This window comes from Pongo pygmaeus, chromosome 11, assembly GCF_028885625.2.
Source record: "Pongo pygmaeus isolate AG05252 chromosome 11, NHGRI_mPonPyg2-v2.0_pri, whole genome shotgun sequence".
NCBI classification, from domain to species: domain Eukaryota; kingdom Metazoa; phylum Chordata; class Mammalia; order Primates; family Hominidae; genus Pongo; species Pongo pygmaeus.
This window is the reverse complement of record NC_072384.2, coordinates 70,194,996-70,219,823: the sequence shown is the minus strand read 5'-3', so window position 1 is coordinate 70,219,823 and position 24,828 is coordinate 70,194,996. Positions and strand designations below refer to the sequence as shown.

General features: G+C 40.0%; 1 protein-coding gene and 1 pseudogene across 3 annotated transcripts in view; one reads left to right on the top strand and one right to left on the bottom strand.

Moving 5' to 3' along the window:
- MYO3B (myosin IIIB) overlaps positions 1–24,828 on the bottom strand; it is a 485,003-nt gene that overhangs the window by 44,780 nt on the left and 415,395 nt on the right. The window lies entirely within an intron of this gene.
- Positions 7,882–8,539, top strand: LOC129031117 (high mobility group protein B1-like; annotated as a pseudogene).

Sequence of the window (24,828 nt, the reverse complement as noted above, 5' to 3'; positions counted from 1 at the left end):
TTGTTTTTGTATTTTCAGTAGAGATGGGGTTTCACTGTGTTAGCCAGGATGGTCTCGATCTCCTGACCTCGTAATCCACCCGCCTCGGCCTCCCAAAGTGCTGGGATTACAGGTGTGGGCCACCATTCCTGGCCTTGGAAATAAAATTCTTGAGGGGGGCATTGGTTGTTTGACCTGTCTAACATCTCTACCCCTCTGCTGTGGTGAGAGTCTTCTCTTTCCTTTGCAGGCATTTGGATGTGGCTGATCCCCCCGGTCTGCCTCTTTCCAAATCAATTTGAACACATGGCCAGGGCCTGGCCCCCCTTTCCCCACCCAGAGTGATTAATTAGTTCAAGAGTGGGCACAGGACCTAGGCAGAGCTGAAGTTCCTCTAGGAGATCTGAGATATGGACACTGGAAGAGGAACAGCTCTTTGTCTTTTGGAATCTTGAGTTCTACTTCACGGATATAGGCTCAGGGCTGGCAGTGGCCACCTTAACCAGCACTGATAATGTCACCTGCTGAGAATAAGCAGCACTGAACCATAGGAAGACAGAAACAGCAGCCTAATGACATCATTGGACCCCAATAAATTGTCTTTTAGTCTACGCTAGTTTGACATAGATTTTTTCTGGTTCTTGTATTTAAAAGAGTTCTTACAAATAAGTAACTTACATAGTTGTCTCTCTTCCTGCTAATCATCAGCAATTTCACTCCACACCTGCACACAGTGAAGGGCACATAGGGATTGTTAGCAACAGAGGTCTGAGGTATGAACATCTTGGATGGGTCTAGCATATCATGTATTAGGCCATTAGGTCCTTTTGAGCCACTAAAAATGTATGGAGATTCCTGAAGGAATGCCTGCTTATATGACGTGTGTGTGTGTGTGTGTGGTATGTATATGTGTGAGTGTGTACATTTGTGTATAGTTTTCCATTATGTTAATGTTAGCTAGAGGTGAAACAAGCTAAGTATGCCAGTATAATGTGTGGGGCACCCATTTCTCATTAATGAAGTAAACAGTGGCATTTGTGTAGAAGTATGGGCAAGGAACTCAGCAAGCACGTGGGTCATTTCCCACCTACATCAGAAGAAACATGAAAGAGCAACTCTTAATTACAACCAAATATTAGCTTTGGCTCCTGGGAACTAATCATCCCATCTCAAGGTCTGTATTTATGAAAATTTAAGCAATGTCTTAAAACATGTTAATTTGTTCTTTGTTTATTTCTTTCCCTGACAGATTAATTTATTCCAAGGGACTTTGGTTCTCAAGCGCTAATATATCGATTGGGCCCATGTACGACATAGCTAACAGCCTGGGGAGGAGATTTTGATGGAAAACAAAAGTCTTTCTTGTAGTTTTCCTTAGGTAATTAACTTTACATTGTGGGCCCTGGACTGCTTCCAGTTTTCTCTGGATTTGCATCTCTGAGTTTTAGATCAATGGTTAATTTCCTGAGATGCTGGAAGTGCTGAAACACACACACATTCTGTCTTTCTCTATCTGTCTGTCTCTCTTTCTCTTTGGGCTTGAATAAGCCAGTTGAAGCATACTGGGACCATGAGCAAAGTTATATGTTTTTTTTTCCTGTTGGATGATGTCTTTCTGAGCACATCTATGCAAAGGACATTTAAACGGTAACAAGAATCTGAAGTACCACCTCTGGAGAAGCAAAGGAGAGGATAAGAGAAATGCTGTTTATCATTAATGGGAACTTCTCTTGGTTGCCTTTTGGATCCTTCAATCTTGTATAATCCCATTGGGAAGTCAAAGTAATGCTTACAAAGTACCATCCTTTTAATGTCTATTAATTGATTATCAGTTCTTTTGTTGCCCATGAACTGTACTCAGAAGTCTGTGTCACTTACATATACATATCTGTATCTTGTAGAAGGAGAAGGTACATAGCAAGTAAGTAATAAAATTACCCCAGAATCCATATGCTCCCAAACCATTCTGATGTCTGTAACTATTCTTTTTTTTTTGAGACGGAGTCTCACGTTGTCACCCAGGCTGAAGTGCAGTGGCCTGATTTCGGCTCACTGCAACCTTCGCCTCACCTGTAACTATTCTTTACATCATGGGATTAACTTAGAATAGGAAACCTCCAGAAGTGTACCTGTCCCTAAATTTCAGGCAACTTCATAAGCATTTCTGGATTTTGTCTATAGGTATCCTTAAAAGTGTACAAATTTAAAACAGAACATCAAAAGTCAGTGACCCCTAATTACATTACTTCTCCTTCACAAAACATATCTTTCAAATCAACAAGCAAAGGAGAGGGATTTCTATTATACTTTAGAATTCCTGATTTCTACAAACTTTGTTCCTTTACCTAGAGTGTCTACTAAATAAAAGAAACCTACCTACATTATTATAAAATACTAAATACAGGTCAGAACACTAATGTAGGTATTTTTACCACATAATATTGCATTTATGAATAGGCTAAATGGCATAAGCCTAGTCCTATTTACTGCTAGGATATATATTAATAATTAAAATGTAGCTAACTACTGCCAGGTGAAAACAGTAGCTGCTCAGGCTAACTGTGATAGACTGTATTACTTTTACACTAAATATTTGTGTTCCTATCCCTGAAGTGCCTCTCCCAGCAGAAAGATTCACTTCTCTACGCTGCTGAATTCAGGAATGGTCGTGAAACTTCCTTTGGCCAGTGAAATGTGGGCCAAAAGGATATGTGTATTTGTAGATAGAAACTGGAGTGTGGTTTGCCAAGTCTCTGCCATAACCCCCAGGATGATCTAGATGAAAACTGCTATTATCAGCCTGGGGTCTGGAGTGAAGAGGACACAGAGCAGAGCCGCAGCTGACCCACATAGTATAGCACAAATACGAAAGAAACCTTTGTGGTTGTAAGCCACGAAGTTGTGGGGATTCTTTATTTCTGCATCATAATCTAATCTATCCCTACTGATACAATAGCTTAAACTAAATATGTACACTTTATTAGTTTGTACCTTTTGAAATTGTTGTTTGGTAGTAACAAACTATCTAATAGCAACAATCTCATACAATTTGACTTATTATAACTGAGAAAAATAGGAATATAAATTTCTACTCATGAATGCTTTCCCTCCCAGACGATAATTACTTATTAAGAGAAGAGCATATTTATTACTTGTATTTTGTTTTATTTTATTTTATTTTTTGAGACAGAGTTTCACTCTTTTTGCCCAGGCTGGAGTGCAATGGCGCTATCTGGGCTCACAGCAACCTCTGCCTCCTGGGTTCAAGCGATTCTCCTCCCTCAGCCTCCCCAGTAGCTGGGATTACAGGCATGTGCCACCACGCCCGGCTAATTTTGTATTTTCAGTAGAGACAGGATTTCTCCATGTTGGTCAGGCTAGTCTTGAACTCCCAACCTCAGGTGATCTGCCTTCCTCGGCCTCCTAAAGTGCTGGGATTACAGGTGTGAGCCACCGCGCCCAGCCTGTATTTTATTTTTATAAGGAACACCATAGCAGAGTTAGAGAAAATGTCGCAAATATTTACGCATTCCTAAATCCACAGCAACCCTCATCATTGATTGAATGTCCTCCATGTGTCACTTTCTAGGAATGTATTAGGTGGGCAAGACAGACATGACTCATACCTTCATGGAGATTTCATTCATTCTAGTGATGGAGTTCAACTATAAACAATAATTGCAGGCTAGGAAACGAATAGGTTGTTTTAAGTCAAAATTACAGAGGAAAAGGAACTTGAAGATACGGTGGTGGGTGATGGCCTCTCTGAAGAGTTGATGGTTGAGGCCTGAAGAATGAGAAAAGTGTTCTAGGCTGAGGGGACAGCATAATGCAAATGCCATCTCCACATCCCGGAGGCAGATCAGATCTGCCCAGTGCAGCTAGAATGTAGTGAGGAAGGGGATCATGATGTGAGGTAAAGCTGAAGAAATGGAGTACGGACATGTCATACAGAGCTTTGATGGCCAGGGAGGGTGTTTGAATTTTTTTTTTAAGTCAATGGGAAACTATGGAAGGAAAATGTGAAGAAAAAGACATGAAGCAGTTTATTTCTTCAACACTGATCACTGTCTCTGGTGGGAGTCCCATATACGTACTGACACAAGAGGGGAAGTGAGGGGACCAGTGAGGAGGCTACTACAGGTAAGAGGCGATGGTTATCTGGACCAGGGTTGTGGCAGTTAAGAGGAAGAGAAACGGACAAAATCAAGATGTACGCAGAAGGCCAAAACAGAACTTGTTGATGCACTGGATGTGGAAAATGAGGAAAAGGAGACCAGCAAGAATGGCTTCTAGACTTCTGGCTTGAATCCTTGGATGGACGTTGGTGCCACTTCTTTTTTTTTTAGATGGAGTCTCACTCTGTCACCCAGGCTAGAGTGCAGTAGCATGATCTCAGCTCACTACAACCTCTGCCTCCCAGGTTCAAGCAATTTTCCTGCCTCAGCCTCCCAAGTAGCTGGGATTACAGGCACCCGCCAGCAGGCTTGGCTAATTTTTTTTGTATTTTTAGTAGAGATGCGGTTTTACCATGTTGTCCAGGCTGGTTTTGAGCTCCTGACCTCAGGTGATCCACCCCCATCGCCTCCCAAAGTGCTGGGATTACAGGCGTGAGCCACCGTGCCCGGCCAAACATGATGCCACTTATTAAAACAGGAAATACCAAGGGAGGATTAAGGTTTTCAAGATGTGAGGGGATCAAGAGTTCAGTTCTGGACATGCTAAGCATAGGATACCCTGGAAATATCTGAGTGGAGATATCAAGTAGGAAGCTCTGTGTGTGTCTGAAATCCAGAGAAAAAATCTGGGCTGGACATATGAACTGGGGCATCATCAACACATCAGTGGAATTTCAGGCTTGGAGAATAAATGTAAAGGGAGAAGAAAAAAGGTTCTCTGATGCCTGACGAACGCTGGCATTTAGAGGTTTGGGAGGAAACAAAGAGCAGCCATGAGGCTGGGGGGAAGCCAGAAGGGTGAGTCTTCACAGAAGCTGAGAAGAGAGTGGTTTAAGAAAACCATGGGTCAGCCTTGTCAAATGCTGCTGAGAGGTGGAATGAGAAAAGGACAGAGAAGACCCTCTGGATCTGGCAACCTGGAGGTCTTTGGCAACCCTGATAATGTGTTTCAGGAGAGCGATAGGACCCAAAGGAGTTCTCTAGGGGGAAATACAGATAACAGGTACAGTAAAAAATGTTTCAAAATTTGGCTAAGAAGGGGATAAGAGAAGAAGGGTGAGGGAGGAGAAGCCTAAATTAACTGAGTGTTTATATTAAAGAGAGGCTGTGAAAAATCCTGGAAGTGATTGAGTTTACCTGGAAGCTACCAGATTGTTTTCTACCATCAGCAAAAATGGAGACTTGAGAACTAGCTAACTTGCTATACATGTGCACAACTGCATTGTGTGACCTGTTTCTGGAATACCATGTTCCTTAAGGGTCACCTTCTCTTCTACTTTCTTTTCCCACATTTCTGGAAGGAAATGGTTTGGGTTGCATTATTATAGCTTTTCTATCCCTGCTTTGTCTTTTTTTTGTTGCTTAAGTTCTGAATGATATGCAGTCACTGAAGAATGTTCTTCTGTTTCAGAAAGAATTATTGTTCCTCTCTAACTCAAAGGTGCTGACCTAGTTGGTTTCTGTATCTGTTGATAGAGTTCACTTCCCTGTTAGCTTAAGGGTCATTAAATGAGGGTATTATAAATTTTATTTTTAAAATGTTTAATTAACAGTTTTAATTGAAAAAATTCCCACACTTTAGGTATAGGAAAAAAGTTAAACAGCACCAAAGATTATGGAATAAATAAGTCCTCCCCAGAACCCTAGCCCTTGCTCCAGAGGAAACTGTTGCCATTACTATCTTGTGTGAACTATTCTATATACACACAATTCTAAGGCTACATCTCCTGCCTGTGAAACAAAAATAAAAATAAAAACAAAAGCCTCAAATGTGAGCATATTTACACACTCTGTGCTTTGCTTTTTTCATATTTCAATATAACACGGAGGCTTTTGCATAAAGTCAAGCATTGCTTAACAACGAGGATATGTTCTGAGAAATGTGCCATTAGACAATTTTGTCTTTGTTGGAATAACCTACAGTGTACTTACACAAACATAGATGATATAGTCCATCAGACACCTAAGCTATATGTTATAGCCTGTTGCTCTTAGGCTGCAAACCTGTATAGCATGTTCCTGTACACAATACTGTAGGCAATTATAACACAGTGGTAAAAAAATTGTGTATCTAAACATATGTAAACTTAGAAAAGGTACAGCAAAAATAGGGTATTATAATCTTATGGGACCACCATCCTACATGTGGTTCATTGTTGATCACAACATTGTTATGTGGTCCGTGATGATATAGCTGTCTCATTCTTATTCATGGTTCCATAGTATTCCATTTTATGGATGTGCCATTATGTTAACAAATTTCTACTGATGAATATTTATGTTTTTCTAAGCATTTTAAAACCAAACCAAAAATTTTCTTGAATGATTACACAAAACCTTTGCCTAAAAACACACAAAATCTTTACCCAATATGAAGTAGACAACTGTCATCCTAAATCCCAAAGACGGTTGGATTGGGAATAACTACTGTTTTCCTGTTTTGTGGTGAAAAAAAGGTGGCGGATGTTTGTGTGACTCATCTATGAAATCTGGGGATATCAGTGACACTAATCTATGCCATAGGAATAATGAGAAGAGAAAAAATATGAAAGTTTTAAGACTTTTAGAAAAACAATCTTTCAGAATAAAAAATATTTTATGGGCTATCAAATGGCTTATATAGCAAATGCATAGTATTTTGTATTTTCTTAGATAATAATATGCTACTAGATTTTTTTCAAAATAGCAATGTTTCCTAAAGATGCTTTCTTTCACACTTATATGGACAATTAATATTTTCAATTTCAAACAATACTAAGACTTCTATGGGGGGGGGGTGGATTTCATGGACCTAAGTAATGTATTCTGAGGGTGCTTAAAGTGCCCACAGGCCTTCCCCTAGTGTCACCACTGATTTCAGGGGCAGGGAAGTGGAGATTTTAGGAAAATAAAGTTTATGAAGGTTTGGAAGTTTTATTTTGTTTGCTTGTTTATTTTTTTTGTGAGACAGAGTTTCGCTCTTGTTGCCCAGGCTGGAGTGCAATGGTGCGATCTTGGCTTACTGCAACCTCTGCCTCCCAGGTTCAAGTGATTCTCCTGTCTCAGCCTCCTGAGTAGCTGGGACCACACACGCATGCACCACCATGCCTGGCTAATCTTATATTTTTAGCAGAGACAGCGTTTCTCCATGTTGATCAGGCTGGTCTCGAACTCCCGACCTCAGGTGATCCACCCGCCTTGGCCTCCCAAAGTGCTGGGATTACAGGTGTGAGCCACTGCGCCTGGCAGAAGTCATTCTTAAAGATTTTGTCTTTTATCCCATGGGCTCTGGAGAGACATTGGAGCTTCTGATCAGGAGGATGACATATAGTAATCGGCAGTGGCATGCAGAATAATTTAGAGGAGAGAGTGAAAGAAGAGAATCAAAAAGGACATTATAATAGTCCAACTGAGGTGAGGAAAGCCTTGGCTGGAATGGGAACAGCAGAAGCAAAAAGTAAAAAGGACCTAAGAGTGAATTTAACTTTTTTTCCTGCCCTAGCACACTTGAGAAGACAAATCCTATTAACAGTGATTCACTCTGTATTCAAAACTTTGTTATAAGGGCAGCAGAAAACCCAAATTAAAAGGCTAAGCTATTACAGTATATTGGTACAAATCATTAAACTATATAAAAACAAGGAAGGGTAATGTTACAGAGCGGAGAGGGTGAGGAGGCTGTGCCTGGCTCCCACTCTCACAGCCACTGCAGTACATTGAGCTCCATAGAGACAGTGCTGGGGCAAGTGAGAGCTGGACGGGCACTGGGCGACTCTGTGCCTTGCTGAGGAAAAATAACTCAACATGGGCAAAGGAGACCCTAAGAAGCCGAGAGGCAAAATGTCATCTTATGCATTTTTTGTGCAAACTTGTCGGGAGGAGCTTAAGAAGAAGTACCCAGATGCCTCAGTCAGCTTCTCAGAGTTTTCTAAGAAGTGCTCAGAGAGGTGGAAGGCCATGTCTGCTAAAGAGAAAGGAAAATTTGAAGATATGGCAAAGGCGGACAAGGCCCATTATGAAAGAGAAATGAAAACCTATATCCCTCCTAAAGGGGAGACAAAAAAGAAGTTCGAGGATTCCAATGCACCCAAGAGGCTCCTATGGGCTTTTTCCTGTTCTGCTCTGAGTATTGCCCAAAAATCAAAGGAGAACATCCTGGCCTGTCCACTGGTGATGTTGCGAAGAAACTGGGAGAGATGTGGAATAACACTGCTGCAGATGACAAGCAGCCTTATGAAAAGAAGCCTGCCAAGCTGAAGGAAAAATACGAAAATGATACTGCTACATACCGAGCTAAAGGAAAGCCTGATGCAGCAAAAAAGGGAGTTGTCAAGGCTGAAAAAAGCAAGAAAAAGAAGGAAGAGGAGGAAGATGAGGAAGATGAAGAAGATGATGATGAATAAGTTGGTTCTAGCCTAGTTTTCCTTGTCTATAAAGCATTTAACCCCCCTGTATACAACTCACTCCTTTTAAAGAAAAAAATTAAAATGTAAGGCTGTGTAAGATTTGTTTTTACACTGTACAATGTCTTTTTTTGTACAGTTAACACACTACCAAATGTGTCTTTAGATAGCCCTGTCCTGGTGGTATTTTCAATAGCCACTAACCTTGCCTGGTACAGTATGGGGGTTGTAAACTGGTATGGAAATTTAAAGCAGGTTCTTGTTGGTGCACAGCACAAATTAGTTATATATGGGGATGGTAGTTTTTCATCTTTAGTTGTCTCTGATGCAGCTTATATGAAATAATCGTTGTTCTGTTAACTGAATACCACTCTGTAATTGCAAAATAAAAAGTTGCAGCTGTCTTGTTGACATTCTGAATGCTTCTAAGTAAATACAATTTTTTTTTATTAGTATTGTTGTCCTTTTCATAGGTCTGAAATTTTTCTTCTTGAGGGGAAGCTAGTCTTTTGCTTTTGCCCATTTTGAATCACATGAATTATTACAGCGTTTATCCTTTCATATAGTTAGCTAATAAAAAACTTTTGTCTATGCACCCTGCATATCATAATGGGGGTAAAGTTAAGTTGAGATAGTTTTCATCCGTAACTGAAAATCCAAAATCTTGATCAGTTAAGAAATTTCACATAGCCCACTTATATTTACAAACTGATGAGTAATCAATCTACTCACAGCATGGGATTATTAGAAGCAAACATTTTGAAAGTCTGTCCTTAAAGGACTAATAGAAAAGTATGCTTTATCCTTTACACGAAGACTCTATTCTTTTAACTCCCATTACCATGTAATGGCAGTGATATTTTGCAGTTCCCACATTAAAGAAGACCTGAGAATGTATTGCCAAAAGCATGAGCTTAGAATATAAGACTGCCAAATTAAATTTTTTGTTGACATTAGTCTCAGTGAAGACTACGAAAATGCTGGCTATAAATGTCTTTTCCCATTTATCTAAATATGGACTGCTCAGGAAATGAGACTTTCCATTAAAAGTATTTTTAATTAATTGGGCCAGCTTTTAAAATGGGGTATATTTTCCCATATTATGGTTTGCCCCTTTATAAATCCAAGTAGATAGGAGGAAGGAAGACACTTAAACTTTGCATTTCGGTATGAATTATTCAATTTATTTGAATGATTTTTTTTTACAAAGCCCAAACTCATTCATTAGTCATGTTTATCTGCTTAGCAGTTTAGGGAACAATTTGGCAATTTTGTGGTTTCCAGATTATCGTTTTCTTGAAGTGCCAGTATTCTAAAATGGCGTTCTTATAATTTTACATGCTTTTATGATGGAGTGTTGTTTTGTTATATAATTTTGACTTGGATTATTTCCATTTGCATTTGTTTATGTAATTTCAGGAGGAATACTGAACATCTGAGTCCTAGATGATACTAATAAACTAATAATTGCAGAGTTAAAAAAAAAAAAAGGAAGGGCTTATCTTCAGAGTTCTCTATTGTTTACATCCAGTGGACCATTTTTGCATTCCTTCATTAGTGCCTTCCCAGAGCTGCCATATTGCTTCATCACTGCCATAAGATGCAAGGCAAGATCTCCAGGAAGGGAAAATAATCAACAATCATGGCTGACTTATGAATTTAATAATTTTTGCTAGATAAATCCTAGATAGTTTAAAGATAAACATTTTAAGGATATTTGTATTAAATCTAAATATTAAAAAATTTGAAAAATGATAAAAGCAAATATGGGTGAATATTTAATCACAGGATGGGAAAGACTTTTCTAAGCATGAGACTAAGGGCAAGCACTCTAAAATATTGAGCTGAGTACATCAAAAAGAACTTTTTTTGCTGTTTTTCTGAGACAGAGTTTCACTCTGTCGCCCAGGCTGGAGTGCAGTGGCACAATCTCGGCTCACTGCAACCTCCACCTCCCAGGTTCAAGCAATTCTTCTGCCTCAGCCTCCCAAGTAGCTGGGATTACAGGCGCCTGCCACCATGCCTGGCTAAGTTTTTGTATTTTTAGTAGAGATGGGGTTTCACCATGTTGGCCAGGCTGGTCGCTAACTCCTGACCTCAAATGATCTGCCTGCCTTGGCCTCCCAAAGTGCTGGGATTACAGGCAAAAAAATCCCTTTTAACAGTAAAAACAAACAAGTGATAAATAGAAAAAAAATACTTGTAACAGCTATATTTGACAACAGATTACTGTGCCTAATATGTAAAGAGCTACTACAAATCTTTGGGAGTAATAGATTTTCTACCCAGAAAATAAAACAGATTGTATACACCTTCTGAAATGCCTCTCCTTTGATGTAACTGCCTGGAGTATTGTCAAATGGGTGCTACCAGTACGAACAGTATTCTATGCTTTAGCTTGATGTAGTCCTTACTACTGGGTGGTACAGAGATAAAGAATGACTAGGAACACAATGAGGAGTGAGGGAGAATGTCCTGTAGGGTGAAATGAAGACAGGATGGGTGGAACACTGAAGAAAATGAACACAGAAATACAAAAGCTATTTTTCAAGCCATACAGCACTCTGAGAAGTATGTAAAAGCATCTAACACACTGGGCCTGACCTGCAGTAGGCACTTCATTAAATGTGCATTGAATTTAAGCAGAGGCATGAAAGGACTTGAGGCAAAGAGGCAGGACCTATTTCTAATAATAATTGTAAATGTAATTACGATAATGGTTAACTATAGTTTTATAGCTTACTAGGTACTAGATTCTTAGCTTAGCTCTGGACATGGGTAATTTCATTTAATTCCCGTAACAACTCTGAAAGATTTGTACTGTTATACCATTTTATAGATTCTGAAACTGTAGCCCAGGACCCCTTAACCCAAGTTCACATAACTAGGAAATGGCTTGTTGATACAAATTTGGGCCATGTAAGTCCAGAGCCCACATCCTTACAACTACACTCTGTGTCCTTACTGCCATCCCTCACCAGCAGGTAGACACCACATGTGGTCTCAACGGACTCAGGTCTGTGGCCTGTAGCCATAGCGTGGTTCTTAGTATAAAGGCTGCAGTTCTGAATTTCCACACAGGAGAGCTGGATTCCCCAAGGGCCATGAAGTGTCAGACTAAGCTGGAAGGCTGAGAGATTCAAAAAGGAAAAGTTGCCACAAAATAAATGATCTTTTCGGCCTTCTAATCATTCTAATCGTAGTTTCCAGTGACCAAACTGCATTCTGTTTATTCAGATGGAGGCAGGCCGTGGTGCCAAGCACTGTGCATTGCAGGGGAATTCGTTCGTGAGGCCCTTTGATGTCTCATGAATCCCAGGAACAGCCGGCTGAAGCAGGCAGAGCTGCTTTGTGTTTATGCCTCTAAACAGAACCATTTGAATACACAGACCAAAAGACCTGGTCCAGGAGCACTGCATTTTCTCCAATAGAGTGATTCATTGCGAATGTCTTCATTTTGGACACTGGAGTTGCATGTGAAACCATATGCTTTAAATTAAAAGCACACTAAGCAAATCACAAGTTTCTCAAGATGGTGCTTAAAGTCTGTTTTGGCATCTGTTCGTTGCCAAAAGACCCATATGATCCTGTAATTAAACAACAGATATTTTCTGGAAAATCAATCATTTTAGCTGTCCCCAAATGCTATAATTATGTTTAGGTGCTATGTTGAGAAATAGGTTGCACAACTAGACCCTTTTAGAATTGTTTGTTCCCTACTCTGATATTGTCCTGATCTTTCTCTAGCCATCTTATTCTAATTCATTGTATTAGAATGTGAAGCTTTTTAGTTAAGTGAGCAACAAACAGCAGAACACAGGGCCAGAAATGTTGGCAACAGAGGCACTAATAATAGATATTATTATATCTACTTGTCCAGAAGATTCATTCACCTTGAAGATAATACCACAGTCATATAGGGTTCATGACTGTAGTCATCAGAAACTGAGACCATCTTTTCTTTTTTTCCCCTAACCACTAGACAGGGTGGGAACAATTGAGACCACCTTATGCAAAAAGGAAATTCACTGGAAGGAAGTCAGGGACTCATAGAATTGATGGGAGGGTTGAGAACCCAGCATGGACAATAGGCAGGATCCAGGGGTACTCTGGAGGGCCAGGCAATACAAACAGGCCTTGCTGCTGTTGTTCTCCAACCTCCACATCTCCTTGCTTGGTTGGCTGCAGAGTCTGGGAGGAGCACCAGCTTGGCAGGGCTTCTTTTTTTTTTTCTTTTGAGAAGGAGTCTCCCTCTGTTGCCCAAGCTGGAGTGCAGTAGCGCAATCTCGGCTCACTGCAACTGCCTCCCGGGCTCAAGCGATTCTCCTGCTTCAGCCTCCTGAGTAGCTGGGATTACAGGTGTGCCACCATGTCCGGCTAATTTTGTTTGTATTTTAGTAGAGCCGAGGTTTCACCATGTTGGCCAGGCTGCTCTCGAGGCAGGGCCTCTTTCAAGGGTTTGTTCCATGGTGGCTCTGTAGTGGGAGAGAGACAACATGGAGCCTACTTCCCACCTAGACAGTGAGATTTCCCAAAGAAGACAGGGATGCTGAGAGTAGGGCAAAGTAAATGTTGGACAGCCCAGAATTCTGGCACTACACTCCTGAAACAGAGATTCCCCACCCCAGCCATATTTTCCTGCCTAAGCAGAAAAATGTGTAGACAGAAAACCAACTTCATGAGGGTCAAGAAGAGGTGAAGATAGTACACCTAGTTAGAAGGGGCTAGGCTGCTCAAAGAGACTCCTTTTCTGAAGGAATCTAAGCCTATTTTACAGGCCTGTGGCTGGTGACTATGTGTGTTAAGAACAATGGCTTCTTTCACCTAATTCAGCTTGGAGGTTGCTTTCTACAAAATGCACCATTTCTTATCCCCTTAAAGGGCCTTCTCTAGGCCCTGGGGGGCAGCGAGAGGTTTGTAGGGTAGTGGTGGTTTGGGGGCAGAGGGTGGAAAAAGAACAGAGGAAGAGTTGCCTATTTAAATGAGTTTTTCTTCCCCCTATAAACCTTATGGGTGGGAGAAAACATGTAGTCAGAATTAAGGAATTTATGGCCAAATCAAGTCCAATTATGAATGTGTGGTAATGCGTAGGTATGTGGAACATTTAGAAACATCGTTCTGCACGATTTACGTTGTACTCTGAGGCCCAGATAAACTCAGGTAAAAGCCAGCTCTGGTGAGGAGAAAGCAGAGGGGCTGGAAATGGTAACAGTCAAACAGGGACCACCTACCAGGTAAGGGGCTCACGGGCCAGTCCTCTCCAGGGCCTCTACCTGAAGTGACAGCTTTTGGGGGAGTTCAGGTAGGGGTGCCCTTCAGAAAGGTTGTGATGGGACTTGAATTATTTGCAGTATTACAACAAACCCAGCCAGAATCACAAACAGGCTAATTAGTACTTCAAATTTTTTTTTCCTTTTGGCCAGAAACTAACTTACTCTGTGTGGTAACATTGACTGTATCATGCTCTTGGGTTAAGCCCTAATGGCAACCATTCCTATAATTAATGAAGTAGGAAAGTTAATTTTATTAAACAAATCCTACCCTTGGGAGAAGACATCCATTTCAAAATATAGCATCAAGAAGACAGAGAATAATAAAAGGTGTAATAGATGATGAAAATGTTAGAAACACCTGGATTCAGGTATTTTGACTGTAAAAGGTCCTCACTAAGACGCAACTACATTTGGGAGAGTGGATTCCTTAGCAACCACAACCACAGAAGCCTCATTCATTAATTAGGCTAGCTGAGCAAGGAGAAAGTTGGTTGGAATAACAGTGAGAAGGGAAGGCTACGAAGGCACAGATGGCGTGCTCTTTGGAGCTGGGGGACCTTGGATAGCTGGGAATACCCTTAAAGCACTCAGAAGCCAGGCATGGTGGCTCACACCTATAATCCCAGCACCTTGGGAGGCCAAGGCAGGAAGACTGCTTGAGCCCAGGAGTTCAAGACTAGCCTGGGCAACATGACAAGACCCCATCTCTACAAAAAATACAAAAATTAGCCAGTTGTGGTGGTGCATGTGCTTGGTCCCAGCTACTCAGGAGGCTGAAGTGGGAAGATTGCTTGAATCTGGGGGTTCAAAGCTGCAGTGAGCCATGTTCATGCCGCTGCACTCCAGCCTGAGTAACAGAGTGAGACTCTGTCTCATAAAACAAAAACAAAAACAAGCACTTAGAGAATAACAGTAAACAAGGAAAAAAGGGGCAAAATTAAGATGCAGCAGAGACATAAAGCTAATAATGGCTTCTACCTTGTAATTCATCTAAGGCTGCACCAGACAACTCATGTCTCCAGTGCCCACAAGATCCCCATCAATCATCTGGCCATCTTTAGTTAAGGCAGTAGTGCAAAAACTATCATTTTTGGAACACGTCCTACCTGGTGTGATTGGCATGTACTATCTTTACTCTTCACCACAACCCTGCAAAATGATGGTTACTGTTCCTATTTTACAGAAATCAAAACTTAGGTTTGGGGAGGGTAAGTAACTTACTTGCCTGAGATCCCATGGCTCAGTATCAGAGCCAGATGTGATCATCAGGCTCCAGAGCCCATGTCTATGTCCCTCTCCTGCACAGGTTCTTTCTCAGAAGCCTGGGGCACGACACTGTCCTTAGATCCTCTTCACACCACAAATTCAGCTGGGTCAAGAGCAGCTAATGAGGATTTAATGATTACCTTCTGTACCTGGTAGTTGCTGCCTTCAGGAAAGTAGAGAGGAAAGTGACAGCAACAAGGGTGTGTGTGTGTGCTGGGAGAGTGCACACTCATTGGGCAGATTGGAACAACCAGAGAAAAGCAAGGTAGGAAAGGCTGCAAGGAGGAGGTGGCGACTGAAATATAGATGGGATTGGGATTTGCACACAAAGGGTAAGTCTTAGCTTGAGGCACAGTTTACCTCAACACATCTGCTACTGGGTGGGATGTTCAGCATGGCAATGAGTTCACAGCACAAAGTTAGCCATCATGTTCCCCTCTCCCTTGAAACCTGTGGTAAAATTCCTATTTGCTATTAGAAAATTTGTTAGATGTCTGTTAGTTGCAAATAACAGAAACCACTGTAAATGTGTTTACCCAACATAGGAAACACTGGCTTACTAGAAGAGCTGGCTTTAGGTACTCCAGGGACTAAAATCATGTAACCTGTATCTTCTCTCTCCTGCTGTCCCCTGTAAGCCTAGAGTCTCTCCTCTCCTCATCTCTCATCTCCGCTCTCTTCTCCCCAGCTTCTCTATGCACTGACGATACTTTTTTTTTTTTAACTTCATACAGCCTTCCTCTACTTGGCCATGGCGGTGGTGGTAGAAATGATAGGGCAGGAGGATGGGATTTGGAGGTCAAGAGGTAGCCATATATAAAGTCTCAGAGAGGCCTAACTTGAGGCATTTGTCTTACTCTGGACCAATTACAGTGATCAGAGAGATAGTTGATTTGGACAGATGAGCTTGGGTCACAAACCCAAAGTTCTGGCCAGGGTTTAGTGTAATATGCCTGACAGCCCCATCAGAACCACAGTGTGTATGTGAGGGTATAATTTTCCAAAGGAAGGAAGGTAACATGATTAAAGTGGACAAGAAGGAATGCTGGGCTGACACCACTAACAGTTGGTGACAGTGTCTTTATGAATATCAGAATGTACAATATCAGTGAGCCCCAAGAAATAACAAAGATTCTCTAGGAAAAATGTTTGGATGTTTCATGATACAGGAAAATCTTGCAGATGCTCCTGACTAGTGACTACTAAGGTGCACATCAGAGAGAGCTGGAAACAACAGTGGAAGGCCAAGGCTGCATCATGTTCAAGTGTATAGAGCTCATTTATTTTAAGATGTGCAGTTCTCTTTTAATTACTTATGATGTCTCACAGCATACTATAAGTAGATCCCAGTATGTATTGTGATAACAACAACATCTTAGGACTAACAGACCTCACTTGGGTCTTTGTTCTCCAGCTCTTGCTAAGAGGCAGGAGAGAGCCAGTGTTAGCTGATATTCAGATTTGCTTCTCAGCTTGGTGATGTAGCTTTTCTGTGCTGATGTATACAAGGGGCTATGCACCTTGCAATCAACTGACTTAGGTAAACTCTATGAACCTGGGTAAGTTGTTTTGGGTCACTGCACCTTGGTTTTCTTATTTATAAAATGGAGATGGGGCCAGGCATGGTGGCTCATGCCTGCAACCCCAGCACTTTGGAAAGCCAAGCTGGGAGGATCACGTGAGCCCAGGAGTTCAAGACCAGCCTGGGCAACATAGTGAGACCTTGTCCCTACAAAAAATAATTTTAAAAAATTAGCCAAGTGTGGTGGCAAGCTCAGGTAGTCCCAGTCACTTGGGATGCTGAGGTGGGAGGATCGCTTGAGTTCAGGAATTTGAGGTTGCAGTGATCTATGATCATGCCACTACACTCCACCCTGGGCAACAGATCAAGGCTGGCTCACTCTCTCTCTCTCTTTCTAGAAATCTGTCTCCTCCTCTCGCTATAGACAGATAGATCTATGTATAGAAAGAGATGTAAATAGATTTATCTAGAGATCTATATATCTATTTATCCATCTATCTATCTATCTATCTATCTCTTTAGGTATATAATCTCTATCTATAGATATATATCTATATATAGATCTAGATATCTAGATATCTATATATAGATCTAGATATCTAGATATCTATATATAGATCTAGATATCTAGATATCTATATATATCTATCTCATAAAACATATAGATATATCTGTGTATATATCTATATAGATATCTATATATCTATATGTATCTATATAGATATCTATATATCTATATGTATCTATATAGATATCTATATATCTATATGTATCTATATAGATATCTATATATCTATATGTATCTATATAGATATCTATATATCTATATGTATCTATATAGATATCTATATATCTATATGTATCTATATAGATATCTATATATCTATATGTATCTATATAGATATCTATATATCTATATGTATCTATATAGATATCTATATATCTATATGTATCTATATAGATATCTATATATCTATATGTATCTATATAGATATCTATATATCTATATGTATCTATAGATATATCTATCTATATAGATAGAGAGAGAGAAAGAGATCTCAGAGATGGTAAGACTCCTTAGAGTTGGTGAGTGATTCATTCATTAATGTATTCCAACAGTCAGAAATATTTATTGAGCATCTACCATGGCCATATGATGGGCACCAAGGATACTTCACTAAAGAGAATGGACATGATCCCTGCCCTGTCCTCATGAACCTTATGGTCATTGAAGGAGACAGACAAAAGGAAAGGAAATTCAAACAGCACCCAGGGACAGGGCCTGGTACACAGTAAGTGCTCAATAAATGTGAATTGCCTTATTTTCTCTTTGCCTGCCAATTCACTCACTCATTTTGTTTTAACCTAGAAATGGTGGCAAGGCTCTTAATTTCTCTAAGCTGTGGTTTCCTCATGGGTTTATTGAGGTGTTTGGGGAGGCTTTCTAATCTCTCTTCTTGCCCCAAAATTCTGCAGATTTTTGGTTCTCTTTCCTCTTCACCCAGGGTGTAGGGAATGGTCTTATTAAAGAGAAACTTTCACTCGAATCCTATGTCTTTGAAGGACAGCCTCATTAGTATTGCCAGGTTGGCCCTTTACCACCCACTTCACAATAATATAAAGCTTTTTAGGGATATTTGTACCCTGCCACACCTGAAACATCCTCAAAAAGCACCTCTATCAACAGAATGGCACATACGAGAACAATTTTAGTGATATGGTTATGGTGAGGGCTTTGGCTCAGGTAGATCTGGTTGGAATCCCAGCACTGGGTATGGGATTTGGGCAAATGATTTAACCTCTTCATACCTCACTTTCCACATTGTAGGTGGGAATTAAAAAATCAACTTCAACAGAATTATTGTGGGAATTGAATAAGATAATGTGTATAAGATAATGCTTAGTATGGAGTACGTGTTTAATAATGGAATATACTGCCTTGAGTTGAGAAGCAACTGCATGTTTATTGCAAAATGGTTGAACTTCTGGAAGTAAACATTTGCAGCTGGTTCTAGATTTCTACGACCAAGCTTAATGTGTTTTTAAGTTCAATATGTAATACTGTGCATTCTGTATATACATTATTCTTTTGGCAGAAGTATGGGGGAAGAGACATTAAGAAAGGTAACCAGGAAATGTAGTGGCCTTGGGCCAATCACATGCTCTGGGCTTTAGTTCCTCACCCCTGAAACAAGAGGGTTGGAATAGATAATCACTAAAATCCTTTTTAATTCTAAATTCTATGATTGCAGGGCTGAAAATCTGTGGGAGAATTTTCCACAAAAGAAAAAAAAAATAGTCTTTCTCCTGCTCTGCTGCACCCTCCCTTTCCACACTAGACCTGCCAACTGATGACTGTGTTAGCCACCCTTTGCTGTCACTAACCTCTTTGTCATTAACCTCACATTTTCACAGAAAATCTCTTCTGTCCATTGAATGTGAAAAGGTGTAGTTTACAACCCTGACATCTCTTTGATTTTTAATTTTTGATCTCAGAGAAAGTAGTTTGGACTTATTTAGCATATCATGCAAAATACTAGAGGGTCTATGAACCTTTAATACAGATACCCAAGAGTTTTAGGCCTCCTGGAAATGAGATGAGCCTTTGTGAAGGTCTGAAATTGCAGACACATATTGATACTGTACAATCTCTTAAGTCCACAGGAATCCCCTGATGCTCAAAGGAGAGCAATCAAAAGCCTAAATTAATAATTATGTCAATAGATTTTCCGAAAGAAAAAATTACCTACACCTGAGGCAACTGGAAAAAATAAAGCTCCAAGTTGGGAGAGAGAAGTAATCAAGCATCCAAAGGCCCACTTTGATAATGTTCACTTTTAAACGTTGAGAGCAAATCTGCTATTATGCCCTTTTTCTTCTCCAGCCCATTTTAGCAGGAGTCTGTGGCCTCTGAATATTGAGACATATTCTCCCAAGGTAATTGACTCTAAGATCCCACTGCAAAGCCAAAATCTGAGAGACTGTGAGTGTAGAGTATCGCGGCCAAACGTTTCTCCCTGCAGCACCCTAGAGGGTCTGAGGGAGAGAAGCCACTGTGAATACTATGACCCATGGTCCAGGCAATTCTAAGTCTGGTGTCCAAGTGTAGCACCCCACCACCGACTCTCCCCTTTTGGGTTTCTCTGCAGCAGACCACTTTTTCTTCTCCAAATTCAGCCAGATTTTTCTTAGCTCAGTTCCATGCAGGAAAATACAAAAAGGAAGATCTTTCAGGTAACTGAATTTTGTAGATTCAGAGAGTTTTGAGGCAAAAAAAAAAAAAAAAATCAATCAATCATATATAGTATACTACTTCGGGTAATGGGCAGGGAAATGTTTGAAGAAAGTAGCCTCAGCTGGTGTGAGGAGAGGTACATTTGGTGGGTTCTGGCTCCCTCATTACAGGTAACTTAAAATAATATGTTAATGTAGGGGTGTGAGGGTGAGGTGGGGATACAATGAGAAATTTCACTGGATGGAAAAACAAAATATGAAGGAGTATTTCCATTTCTTCCAACCACCTCAGGTGTCTACTCTTGTACTAGAAGGAGAAAAGTTAAGATAGAACTTTTGAGAAAGAAACTCCTCATTTAAAAAAATATTTGTTCTTTTACCCATAGAAAACATTTACTCTCCTATCCCTTTTGGTTCTGTTTGGAGAAAGTAACTGTAACAAGACTTTTGTCCTGGAAAGTAACTTCCCATATCACGTATATACAGGCATATATCACTTCATGATGGGGATAATGTTCTGAGAAATGTGTTGTTAGGTCATTTTGTTATTGTGTAAACTTCATAGAGTACTTACACAAACCTAGACAGTACAGCCTACTACATACCTTGGTTAATACAGTACAGCCTTTGCTCCTAGGCTACAAACCTGTACATCATATTATTGTACTGAATACAATAGGCAATTACAATATGATGGTATTTGTGTATCTAAACATAGAAAAGGTGCAGGAAAAATATGATACGAAAGATAAAAAATGGTACATCTGTATAGGGCACCTGACATAAATGATGCTTACAGGACTGGAAGTTGCACTGAGTGAGTCAGTGAGTGAGTGGTGAGTGAATGCGAAGGACATTACTGTACATTGCCAGAGTTTATAAACACTGTACACTTAGACTACACTAAATTTATTTAAAATTTTTTCTTTCTTCAATAATAAATTAACCTTAGCTTACTGTAACTTTTTAACCTTATAAACTTAAATTTTCTAAATGTTTTGACTCATGATAACACAGCTCAAAACATAAACACATTGTGCAGCTGTACAAAAACATTTTCTTTATATCTTTATTCTATAAGCATTTTTCTATTAAAAAAAATTTTTTTTTACTTTTAAAACTTTTTTTTTGTTAAAAACTAAGACAAAAACATATACATTAACCTAGGCCTACACAAGATCAGGATCATCAATATTACTGTCTTCTACCTCCATATCTTGTCCCACTGGAAGGCCTTCAGAGGCAAGAATATGCACAGATCTGTCATCTCCTATGATAACAATGCCTTCTGAAACACCTCCTAAAGGACCTGCCTGAGGCTCTTCTTGAGGAGGTGGTGTCACTCTTTTCACAAATATGTCCACAGTAGTTTACTTGGTTCATTTCTTTTTTCATTCTAGGTTTTCTTGTAAGCAGATAATACACCATGAACATCCTCTGTATTATTGAAAACCTTTCAGTGTTGGGGTCCATGGTATCAAACTTTTTAAGGAGCTTGTTGAGGTCTGCAAAACTTCTGCTAAACCCTGAATTTTCTTGGGGGTTCTTCTTTTTTTCATCTTCTCCTGTAGTTTCCTTTTCTCTTGCCTCTTCTTCAGCTACATGTTCTTGTTCCAGTTCCAATAACTAATTATTAGTTAATTCCTTAGGAATCACTTCTGGAAGCTCCCAATCTCATTCTTATTCACACCCAGGTTAAAGTTGTTGGCCATCTTGGCTGGGCGCGGTGGCTCACGCCTGTAGTCCCAGCACTTTGGGAGGCAGAGGCGGGCAGATCACAAGGTCAGGAGATTGAGAGCATCCTGGCTAACACAGTGAAACCCCGCCTCTACTAAAAATACAAAAAATTAGCCGGGCATGGTGGCGGGCGCCTGTAGTCCCAGCTACTTGGGAGGCTGAGGCAGGAGAATGGTGTGAACCCAGGAGGCGGAGCTTGCAGTGAGCCGAGATTGCGCCACTGCACTCCAGCCTGGGCGACAGAGTGAGACTCTGTCTCAAAAAAATAAAAAAAAAAAAAAATAAATAAATAAATAAAATAAAGTTGTTGGCCATCTCAACCACAGCCTTGTTGATTTTTGCAACATTGGCAAATTCTTTAAAATCATGGATGAACCTCTTGAGTGTCATCTTCCAGAAGACATTCATAGATTCTTTGGTGACATTACCCCAGGCCCAAGCAAGGTTCCTGATGCAGTCATAGATGTTATAATCCTTCCAGAATTGCATCAGTGTTTTCTCAGTGTCTTCCTCAGCTGCAGCAATAGCTTGAACAAAGGTCCTCTTCAGGCAGTAGACCTTAAAAGCTGCTATAACTCCTTGATCCATTGGTTGGGTCAGAGGTGATATTTGGAAGGAGAAATGCCACTTCGATGTTGGGATAAAGATTGTCAATAAAAGAAGACTGTGTGGGAGCATTATCAACAATATGCAAAACCTTGGAAGGTATTCTCCAAACGGTACTTCATTTCACTGGCATAGCAATTCAGGAGGGCATCCTGGAGAGGAGTTGAGTCAACCATGACTTCTTATTGCTCCTGTAGTACACTGGCACTGTGTGCCCTCTCCCTTTTTTTGAGCCAGTGTCTTGCTCTGTCACCCAGGCTGGAGTGCAATGGCAAGATCATTGCTTACTACAACCTCAAAATCCTGGGCTTAAGAAATCCTCCTGCCTCAGCCTCCTGAGTAGCTAGGACTACAGGCATGTGCCCCACACCTGGCTAATTTTTTTTTTTTCTTTTATTTTTGTATAGAGATGAAGTCTCACTATGTTGCCCAGGCTGTCTTGAAGTTCTTAGCCTGAAGGGATCCACCCTCCTCGGCCTCCCAAAGGGCTAGGATTACAGAAGTGAGTCACCAAGCCTGGCTTGTGTGTGTTTATTGATATACTTGAAGGCCCTGGGGTTCTCATAGTGCCAGATCATAAACGGTTTTAATTTGTAGCCTTCAACATTCCCCCCAACCAAGACTGTTATCCTATTCTTAAAAGCCTTGAAACCTGACATTGACTTGGCCTCCATATGTATAAGTCCATTTAGAAATCTATTTCTAGAATAGGGAGGTTTCATCCATACTGAAAATTTGCTCTGACAAGTAATTTTCCTCCATAATCAGCTTATCTAGACTTTCCAAAAATTCTTCATCTGCTTTCACATCAGCACTCACAGATTCAGTGCTCACTTTTGCATTATGTAGTGAATAACAAGTCTTGAATTGTTTAAATCATCCAGAGCTAACAGTAAATTCAACACGGTAGTCAGGTCTGGCCTTTCTTTTACACTGCAAACAAACCTTCTGCCTGGGCTGTGATCATTATGGTACTGAGAAGAATGTGCTTCTGTGACTGGCCATCAGTCCAGGTCATTAAAAGTTTCTCTATACATGATATAGACCCTTCTTGCATTTTTGTGAGTCTCATTATTTTCAATAAAGCCGATCCCTTAACAACTTCCATCACTTTGCTCTTGTTCTTCAAGATCATAGCTATGGTGGAATAGGACATACCTGACTGGTGAGCAATAACCATCACTGACTTTCTACCTTTGTAATTAAGTGGTTCTTAATCACTTTTGTTTCGAGGTCAGTCACTCATTGTGGCCTCTTACTGGCAACATTAGCCATGAGTTTTGTACACTTAGGGGCCATAATGAACAAAACAACATGAGATTAAATCAAGCACAAGAGAAAATGATGCAATCAAGAGATGTGGTAAACACAAGATGTATGAGGCTGCTGCTGGCATAACATGGCATACTGTTTTACGGCACACATTGTTTTATAAGTAGAAGGCATAATAATAAAAAGTACAGTATAGTAAATACATAAGTCAGTATTATCATTATCTAAAATTATGTAATATACGTAAGTATATGTGCTATACTTTTACACAACTGGTAGCACAGATGTTTATGTAATTTTTCTCTTATCACAAAGTGACCCTTCAGCAAAAATGCTGAAATTCTTGCTTTGTTGGCATTGGGTAGACTTGGCAAGAGAGAAAACCAACATATTCATTCATTAAAAGAAGAAAATCCATACGAATTGAGTTCCAAAGCTTTTAGTTGAGTGTTGTTTATACAAACTCTTAAATATTTGGATAATCAATTGTCAAAGTAGAAGTTCTGGAAGAATTATGTTCTAAAAGGCTGCCAAGATATCTGATTTTGACATCAAAATTAATTTCACAAAATTTTAGACTTAGTTCAAATCAAATTTAGATTTGGCTCCCAGACATCAGTAATTAAAATTTATGAGTACACAGCAGTATCTCTGGTGCCTGGCAAAGGCTTCAGGACCACTAAAACGAAAACTTCTACCATGTGACCTTTATTCCAGGGGCAGATCCACTTTTAACTTAAGAACTTTTCATCTCACAGAAAATGAAAAATAATGAGCCATTTCTTTGGGTCATGTATCTCTGTTGCCAGAAAAATAAAAGACATCAAAATTTTTAGTAACATACATAACAGACACCATTTTTGCTTTTATGTAAAGTATCAATTCCATATGTAATTGCTAAATATTTTCTAAATTAAGAGCCCATGTGGTGAGCGGGTGCACACAAAAAGATAATCAGAAAAATCTTAGCATTAAAGTATATTCTCCAAGTAAAAACACATAAATCATGTTGGTGAGGTCCAGGCTGCTGTGAAAATTACTGCTCTCAGCCTTGTGTTTCTGTTGAGTCTAGTGCAGAGGAACTGCAAAATGACTGGGCCTGTGAACTTTAGGTCACAGAGTAAAGGCAACAAAAACAAATGGCTACATCCCACAAAGTCAAAGACCAAACACAAAGCAATCTAGAGATATACTTTTGGATTATAATATAGTGTTTACTAGAAAAAGATCTGCATTCTAGTTTCCAGTTTTCACTCCACTGCTTAGTAAATTCACTCCGCCAAAGGTGCTGCTTCCTAACTGAGGACAATAAAACCTTCTTTCCCTGAACAAACACTCTGTGATTTTTTTTTTTTTTTTGAGACAAAGTCTCCTCTGTG